The 9,462-nt window shown below is 34.1% G+C and overlaps 1 protein-coding gene and 1 long non-coding RNA gene across 2 annotated transcripts in view; both read right to left on the bottom strand.

Moving 5' to 3' along the window:
* Nucleotides 1-537: 537 nt before the first annotated feature.
* Nucleotides 538-5,883, bottom strand: LOC117112983. The gene is made up of 2 exons (XR_004446120.1): nucleotides 5,626-5,883; nucleotides 538-2,553 (listed from the first exon to the last, which is right to left on the bottom strand). It is a non-coding gene; the product is annotated as an uncharacterized LOC117112983 (long non-coding RNA).
* Nucleotides 5,884-7,409: 1,526 nt separating this feature from the next.
* Nucleotides 7,410-9,462, bottom strand: part of LOC117112982 (histone acetyltransferase p300-like) — a gene marked incomplete in the record, with an annotated part of 58,911 nt that continues 56,858 nt past the window's right edge. Inside the window, 1 exon segment of the mRNA XM_033256205.1 lies at nucleotides 7,410-9,222.

The raw sequence follows: 9,462 nt of genomic DNA, 5'->3' as shown, positions 1-9,462 counted from the left end.
AATGAAGATTCCAATTAATTATCATAGAAACAATGAAATATGAGGACCAAATCTTTATATAATTCAATATTATTAAAATACAGGTCTCCCTCCAATTTAAGACCACTTTTGGGACTAGGGTTTCCATGGTCTTTAGCTGCTTTGGTTTGATTATTAGAATAATAAAGATAAGACATAATGTTAATTTGGGAGCACAGAATAGGAGGTGGCCTTTAATTGGAGGCGTCACTATTGCACAAATTGAAATGTACGATTGTAAAATGTCTTGTAATTTTTTCTATTAAAGCATACTAAAATCGAATACATCTCTTATTTCTTTCATCAAAGTTGTTATATTTCCTGGATAGCTGTATCCTCACTATAAACTCCGTTGTTTAAATTGGCCTGGCACAAATGTACAGGAAGTCATGATACTGGCTATTTTTTATTTTGTGTCAAAAATATGAAAGCTGCATTGATGACATTCGCATACGACATATTTATATAATATGAGGAATGAACAAAAAAATAATAATCTAAAGAAATTATGAATTTTCCATTTAATTCAATTTTCGTCTTATCTGTTCGGATGTTGCAAAGGAGTCTATGAAATTGGATGTTCCTAATAATCGAACGGTGAATGAAAATTATGCATGATCGCAGTGGTTTTAATTTTTAAAACATTTAAGACAAAAACCTTAAAATTTGATAAAAAAGAAATATCAAACAATGAATGAAATTTATGCATGAATGCAGTGGTTTTAATTTTTTTTTTTCATAAACTTAAAATTTCATTAAAATAAATGTCTTTCTATTACCAATTAATAGGACATAATAAAGGGCACTTTTACCTAGACTTGCCAAAAGTCAAATTGTTTTTCCTAGTGTTAGAGACTTGTCAGACGTTCGAAGAGCGCCACCAACCTCTATCGAGAAACTTTGCAAACTTTTTAGCTAATCCCAGAAAAAGAATACAGTACTATGGAATTCAAGCCAAATTTGTAATATGGAACGTCATTGGTGCCAAAATCGGTTTATTATAAACCCTTTTCGCCGATTAAGACTAAGTTTAGGGACTGGACCCAGTTTAACTTTTACCAAGCTCATTTTTGCAGTAACATATAAATTATGGTATTAACTTGGGTATACAAGTTATTGAATTAAACAATGTGTATCCTATCTTTTATATTGCATAATGATTAAAATAAATAATAAAACACACAGAAGGCAACACAGAAATGTTAAATATTATCTGAATTTACAAATGCAAATAGATAAAAAAAAAAAAAATACAAGACATCAAATGAAACAAATTTATTTTTGCCTTAATTAAAACACCAACATTTGAATAAGATTATGAAAATAACTCACGAAACATTAATAATAAAAGAAAATGCATCACATTAAACCTACGCACAATTGTAAATAAAATAATGTATTAAAATATTTACCTAACTGCAACATAAATATAATCCCTAGTACATGATCTAGCACATCTTTCGAGATGAGTAGGAGGTTAAGGTACAATAGAACAACGTATCCGGTTTGCATGTCCAACAAAAAGAAAATTGAAGCAGTGGTAAAGAATAGAGGCGCATTAGACGCGCATCGAAAACGTTCTACGCATTTTCGGCTCGGTGTGTGAATGCAGCTTTACCCAGTTGTACTGGTTCATACAGCCCTGTTGTGGGCAGAATAGAGATAGCTGGTACCGGTCTACCGGGTAGCTCAGACACGAAGAGACCCTTAGGGAAGCAGCGAGATATCCAGGAATAGCTGACTCATAGGAGGGTAGGAACAAAATAAAATTACGTTTTCTTACATAGCAAAATGGATTAGTCCAAAGCATTTAGGCTGAGAAAAAATAAATAAAAATAAAGTTTTATTGATGAACGTAAACAGTGTAGTACAGGGGATTGATATATGTTCATACAAATCGATTGAGGAAGAAATATAGATATGGTGGGGGTCCAAATTAGAAAATGAATAAATTTATTCTGAAGTATTCATTTTTTGTGGAGACAAGTTTACTAACTGGCCAAAAATTAAAATAGGCCTAGTATTTTTATTCAAAATCATAATTATCGACAGGCAGCAGGTTCACAAGACAAGGTATAAAAACATTCTTGCCTGACCGGCGTTGTCTTTTGGGAATACTGCTGTAATATTGCCCTATCCGCCTGCATTTTTCATAGCAGCTACAGGTCTCTGCTGCCTTTCTATTAATCGCTTAATATGTGCACAGTATGGCACCCGGCACATCTGTTCTGAGCAATGTTGTTTCACATGTAAAACACACACCGCAATAAGCTGTTTGCATGTACGACAGTTTCCAGCTGTTTTTCTTTCGCAGGTTTTTGCATGTTGTATGAGATTCTTCATTTTCTGGCAAGTTGCCCTGTAGCAATCGTCATTATCACAATAGGAAGCGTGAACCAAACTTTGGAGGAGGCGTCTATTGGATGCTTTGCGAGCTTCACTTGAACGTTCCATACCGCTTGTAACACTGGTGCAGATCAATATGACAACAGTTGTGTCCACTATTTACGAATGATGCACACAAAAATTGTAATCCTGCAAGAGAGAACAACAAATAATTTGAATGGATTAAATTTAATACTATAAGTGAAACTGTTTTTTATGAATGATACACACAAAGATTGCAATCCTGCAAGAAAAAAATAATTTTAATAGATTGATTTTAATTCTATACAAACTTAACACAAAGGTTAAATAATATAATTTTTGAGAAAGCATCATGTCTTCCTTCTGGAAATGCCAATTAAAACAGAACAGTATTTCTGGGGACGTCAAGGCTCAGATTCTAACCAGCGGGGGAAGGGAACCCCCCAGGCCTGTACCCCTGTCGTCCCGGTCCGACAAACTACTAAGTTGTCGGACCAGAAATTGAAAAATAAATAATAATTTGCCTATCTAAATAATGTTATTTTGATTGCCAATCCCTAATAGGCCTATTATGGGAAACACATTTTGGACTATACTAAGCCAAACTCTCCCCGTAAACCTGGTCGCATGAACCCTACAAATGATTTTTTTTTATTACTGGCCGCCGACCGAGGCTCTTGGTTCGGACTCCTTCGTTGGCAAATTCCTTGTGCCGCCGTTGACTTCGACAAATCTTACCACTAAGAGTTTGCTGTTCTTTCTTGCACAGGGTTGGAGAAAGTGCGCAACCACGCAACCGGCCGCAGCAGTTGGAGGAATCATGAACGTTCCGAAGGCATTTTTGGGAAAACATTAAAAGAAATATACTGTTCTGTATTTAGTGTACATTAGTGCTGGAGGAAGTGTAAAATCGATCAATCTCAGATAAGACAGTATTTATTATACTCCAAGTATTGAAATGCACGTCATCGAGTTGGGATTCAATATTTCGACATTAATTATAGCTCGGTTTTCATAGAATTGCCCTATCGGCGACAGACGCCGACTGTCGTCGGGAAGGTTGGACCTGATTCAGCTTCATCAGTTGCACATTTCTAGCTTCCCTGACGCAATCGGCGGGAAGGCACCCCGATTCGTCTGCAACGCAATCGGCAAAGTTGAGATAGGTTTAACCTTCCCGACAACTGTCACGGCAAAGTTGAGATAGGTTTAACCTTCCCGACAACTGTCGGTGACGGTCGCGGCAGTCGCCAATAGGGAAACCGCGCTTTAGTCCTCATCAAGAATTAAGTATCCAGAATAAAGAAAGACTTTTTTAATCTGTTCTATTTATGATCTATTTTATCGACACAATTTACATGGTTGAAGGCACAAACATTTTTTTCATGCTTGACTTTGCATGGTAACCCCGGGGGCTCACTCTCAATTGCAATGCATGCAAACAATATTGCGGAACCAACAGATGTCAACAACCAGCTAACCCGTCAATAACAACTTACTAAGCAATCATTGCTTGCATTAACATTAACAAACAGTATATATTTACAAAATAAGAAATTTATATGAATCTGTTATAAATCATTATATACAGCTTTCTTATAAGAATCTTATGAGACAACTAAAGCATTCACAGAGGATTTCTGCAAGACATCTACACGATTCCTTTAGGAAATCAATAGGATAAAAATAATACTTATAGGATTCCTATATAATTCTTATAAGACACCCATACGAATCCTATAGAAACCATATAGGATTCTTATAGGATATCTATAGGGACCCTGTATTATTCATATAAGACTTCTATAAGATTCCTTTAGGAAATCTATAGGACTTCTTTAAGATAACTTTAGGATTACTAAAGGAGTTCTATAGGATTCTTATAAGACGCCTATATGATCCCAGAAGGAAATCTGTAAAATTCCTATAAAATATCTATAAGATTCCTATAAAATATCTACAGGATTCCTATATAATTCATATAAGACTCCTATAAAATTTCTATAAGATATCTATAACTTTTCTATATCATTCGTATAAGGCTCCTATAAGATTCCAATAAGATATCTATAAGATTCCTATAGATTTCATATAAGAAACCCATAGGATTCCTATAAGATACCTATATAATTCATATAAGATTCCTATAAGGTTCCTTTAGAAAATTTATACGATTCCTTTAGGCAGGATAACTATAAGATTCCTATTTGTTTCATTTAAAAATCTTGCAGTTTTCCTATACGATTTCTTTAAGAATCTTAAAGGAAACATATTAAAATTCCTATAGAATACTTATACGACTCCTATATGACTCCTATATGATTCCTATAGGATTCCTAAAGGATATCTATTTATATAATCCTATAGGATCCTATAGATGTGACGAAAAATCTATGATTCCTATAAGATTTTCTCTTATAGGATCCTATAGGACATTTTTGTAAGGGTTTCTATACGGTTGTGCCGCATTTACGGGGGTATTTTTGAGGACTTGGTAGCACGTAGTGTGGGAAGTTATGGAAGAGTTTCAGCATGTATAGGGTATATTTACGAGGACTTGGTAGCACAAATGTGGGAAATACCAGGTAAAATTGCTAGTTAAAGTCCCTGCCCCGTCCCGTATCATCAAAGCAGTATAATTTTTCACACGGTTTTAGCTCTAAAAGTTCTAAAAACTCCGTGCCAAACCTACAGTAGAGATCGCGAACGGACATAACTACAGTCTAATTCGCCATCGGGAACCAGAACAAGTTTAATTTGTTAGGTTACATGGGGTGTCTATAAAACGAAGACCCTTAAGTATTTCTTGATATTCCTCATTTTATTCCGATAAAATAATGAAATTAGTTGGCACCTGTTTTATGATGATTTTGAAATACTGATAATTGAGAAATAACTGGAGGTCTTCATTTTGTAGACACCATATAGGGTGTATATAAAACGAAAACCCTTGAAAATTTCAAAAACAGACGCCCAAAAAACTTCGAAATTTGGATTTTGTGAGAGCCTGGCGTATTATCATCAAAATGAAAGAGAAAAAATAGGGGTATTCGTTTTTGGGTCTTTGGTCTTTGTCTTCGTTTTATAGACACCCGGTTACATGGCAGTAATAGTAGTTCAACCGATACTGGATTTTGGTAAATGGTAGTTAAAGTCCCTAATAATTTTCAGTAGAATAGGTATTCAAGTGAATCCCCCGGGATGGTAACCTCCTACCTCATGATTTTATAAAATCCTTACAATAATTATCTCCTCTTGCCTTGTATAATTTACTTGCTACGATCGACTGACCTTTATCTTGCTAGGACTACCTCCTAGTGGCAAACACCACTGTAGATAGTTCTGAAAAGAATTGTCTGTTAAAACTGTCTCGACGTTCTGATTGATTGCTTCCTTTAATCGTCCTCTTGAGAATTTGCAGAGAATCTCACACAGGGAAATTTTGGACAGTGAAACTTGTGCTGATTGGTGGAAGACTATTGAGACTATGGCTAACCATGGGCTAATACAAAAGCCAGTATTCCGTCTAGGGTGTGGCAAGAAAGCCAAGAAAGTGGTATTGTTTCCAGCTTAGTGAGGTGAAATGATCCCAAAACAATATATGGTATGGTTTCTAAATTCTATTTGTGGGGAAATGTGCTGCTTTGGATTAGTTCCAATGGACCTTTCCGCTAAGCTCCGCCCCTTGGATTTTGTTGCTAAGGCCCCACAAGACGGCAGTGTTAAAACATACGCGAACACGTGCGTTTGTGGGACAACACGTGTGTTTGTAAGACGCGTGCGTATTCCTAGCGTTGTTCTGATTAGTCAGTTGTTAAGTTTGATTGACACTCCGGAAAGGTCTATTACTGTAAATTAATGGACAACCAAATATTGCCGATAACAAATCCGACGGCCCAGAGTTTAAAGCCATTGGCGGATTCAGGGGGTGGGGGTGAGTTGGCCAGGGGTACCTCTACATCTTTCTTGTTTTACTATATAATTTTAAAACAAAATTTATTGACAAAAAAAGAAGATCGACGTTTCGAGTCCAAGTGAACAACAATATAAAAAAGTAGACAAACCTAATAAGGCAACATGGATTAAAAAGTCACAAGATTAAGACCTTACTGTGTTAACAATTTACTGTGTTAACAATTAACACAGTAGTTGATTATAATAATAATATCATGGACCTACTAATGGACTTATTAATAGGTCCATGGTAATATGTACAGTAATGTTAATCACTATTTTAGAAAATATTTTGAACATTTCTATATTAACATACGCGTTTATGATTCCAACAAACACGTTTTTCTAAATATACAAACTTAAATTGGCTGGTAATGTTTGTTGTCTGTATTGTTTGGAAACTGAACTATCTGTGTAATATTAATAATATCTTTCAAATACACAATTTTTTAAAAAGTGCAATTTAAGTATTAAAATTTTATGGGAGGTTTTTTAAAGCACGACAGAGTTATTATTATTTTAGATTTTTCATTATACCATTTAGTATTCCAATTATCCAAATACGGACATATTATAATAATAATAATAATTTTCTTTTTTTATCCTTCATTGGATCAAGCACAACATACAGAATGTATGGAATAGAATCTCAACTCCCTAGGGTGAATTCAATGACATTGCAGCGCTGTAATCAGCACATTTTGAGTCTGAACCTTCTTCAGAGCCTCATTTGGAATATTATGTCTTCCTTGAATAAATACCCTGCCCCCTCCCCCAAACAAATCTAATGAAATATAAACGTATTAACACATTTTTTTATGGTAACTATGTGTTCCACATTTGCAATGAAATTAAGGGGCGCTTATTTGTGTACGGTATATATGCATCCATTTTAAAAGATAAATAAACAGCTCTCTCAAATCAACGCCCTCTCAAAAACCCTTCTCAACAATAAACAGCCTAGGGCATTTATTTGAATAAATATGTTAACTCATTTCATTGACTCTCTCCTTAATCATTGTATAAATCTCTTAAAACTCATATTTAGAAATGAAAAAAAAAAGCACACATCTATTACGATAGTTTTATTGATATCATATATAATAATAAGTAGGAAACAATACATGTGTGTACCTCTTGTATACCAAAATAAAGGCAAGAGAAATCTAATTCAATATTTACAAATAACAATATAAATTATCTAATAAAAGTACTGTAATTGTTTTGTTATCAAAATATGTATAAAAATATAGAACTCAGATACAAAATTGCGCAAATTTTATTCACCTAACGATATAAATTTATTACATCCTAATTATTATAAAGTTTATATTGTATTGCACCTCAATGGTATTATGCATCTGATAAAATGTTATTCTACCACAAAAGAGTATCTTTAAAAATTTAATCCGATGCTAAGTTGGACAATTTTACATTTTTCATACAGATCTGCAAATAAAATTTTAAAATTAGCTTAAAGAGGGGAAGATTCACCCATGGTGGTTATGATTTTGAGTGGTATATGGTGAAAATCATCAGGAATGATCATTCCTGATGATGACATAATTAATGTCGAAATATTGAATCCCAACAATATGGTGAAAAATGATATGGTTGATAATCTTCAAAGATTACTGCTAAATGTTTTGTTGTGAACTGGTTTGTTACAAAAGTTTAGGAAGCCCTTTTTTCATTTTTTGAGATATCTCTTGAGCCTATTTTCAGCCGAACCTTTTTCGATGTGTGCAGCCAATGTTTTCTGACGTGAGCAGTTTAATGTCGTCCATACTAAGCATATATCAGAAACTTACATTCTCTTTTTTTGTAATTTTTGATGATTACTCAGATAGGAATACAAAGTAAATTGACTTATTGCAGAACCTGGTAAATGTCCCTAAATTTACACTTCATTTTTATCAATTATATTTTGAAATGGAATGAAAGACAAATGGCAAAAATATTTTGCCCCGACCACCCTCTTCAAACTTCCCCCAAACCCACACGTAACACCCTGATCAAAAAATCTAACAATTCAATAACATTTTAAATAATTTTATACAGAAAATGAAACAAAATGGCTTAGTGATATTATTATTTGACCTGAACAATCACATCAGTCATGTGTCCACATTTTTAATTAGGTAACAACCTAATTAAAGTTGTTCAATTGCATGATACAGTATATTTTTATAAAATTTTGAAAATACAAAAAGATAATTGATAACCTATTAAATATTTATAGTATAGGTTATTTGCCATATAAAAATTGGAAAATTTTTATAATAATTAAACATTTGAAAACATGATTGCACATACAATGTGGAAATATAATGAATAGCTATTTTTTTAATATTTTTGGTTTCTATAATCTTTATCACTGAACTGTAGCTGTCATAGAAATTGCACCACAATCACAACCTGAATGACAATAAAGTGTACAGTATCTGTATCATTCACACTGTTGCTGACTCTTCGGCTGCAACAACTGTGGTATAAAGTTGTGTCATCGCAGCATACCACTCTGCAAGGTAGGCTGCATTATACAGTACATACACACATTTGCTGCAAGAATTAGCCATGTGTGGCTGCCAATCCATTTTCTGTTGCTGTTGTTGCGCTGCACTGTTGTGGAGTGAAATGTGACCTCCAAGTTTGTGTCATTTTCCCCCTAGAAGACTTATCTCTATTTGCTGCACAACATAAGTGGCTGTGATTACATCGACCAGTGGGACTAATTGGTTCTTTGTGCTAGGCTGCATATCACTGCCCTTTCTTCTGTCCACATCATACCTCCCTTTCCACTGTCAACATTAATCTCAAAACCAATTTTCCCACTGTGCTCATGTGCAATTTTTTGGTAACAAGGTACACAGAGATTAAAATCCTGCAAGACAAAATTAATAATAAACTGAAAGAATAGATTTTAATACTAAGGCGCTATTTCCTGCTCATTAACAGCAACTCGTTATGAGGCTCCGAGTGGCATTTTTTCAGCAGTATTTATGCTAATAATCAGACAGTACATCTTAAGGATTTTGGGATCACAAAGTCACTAAGCATGTAGAAAACATTTAGGTTTTGTAGTAAAGTTTGGTTAATACAACCAGTGGTAAACAGTAGGTA

Source organism: Anneissia japonica, unplaced genomic scaffold (assembly GCF_011630105.1).
Source record: "Anneissia japonica isolate Jap-2015-1 unplaced genomic scaffold, ASM1163010v1 scaffold3066_len296678_cov185, whole genome shotgun sequence".
NCBI classification, from domain to species: Eukaryota; Metazoa; Echinodermata; class Crinoidea; order Comatulida; family Comatulidae; genus Anneissia; species Anneissia japonica.
Note: the sequence above shows the minus strand (reverse complement) of the source record. Positions and strands in the feature narration are given on the sequence as shown.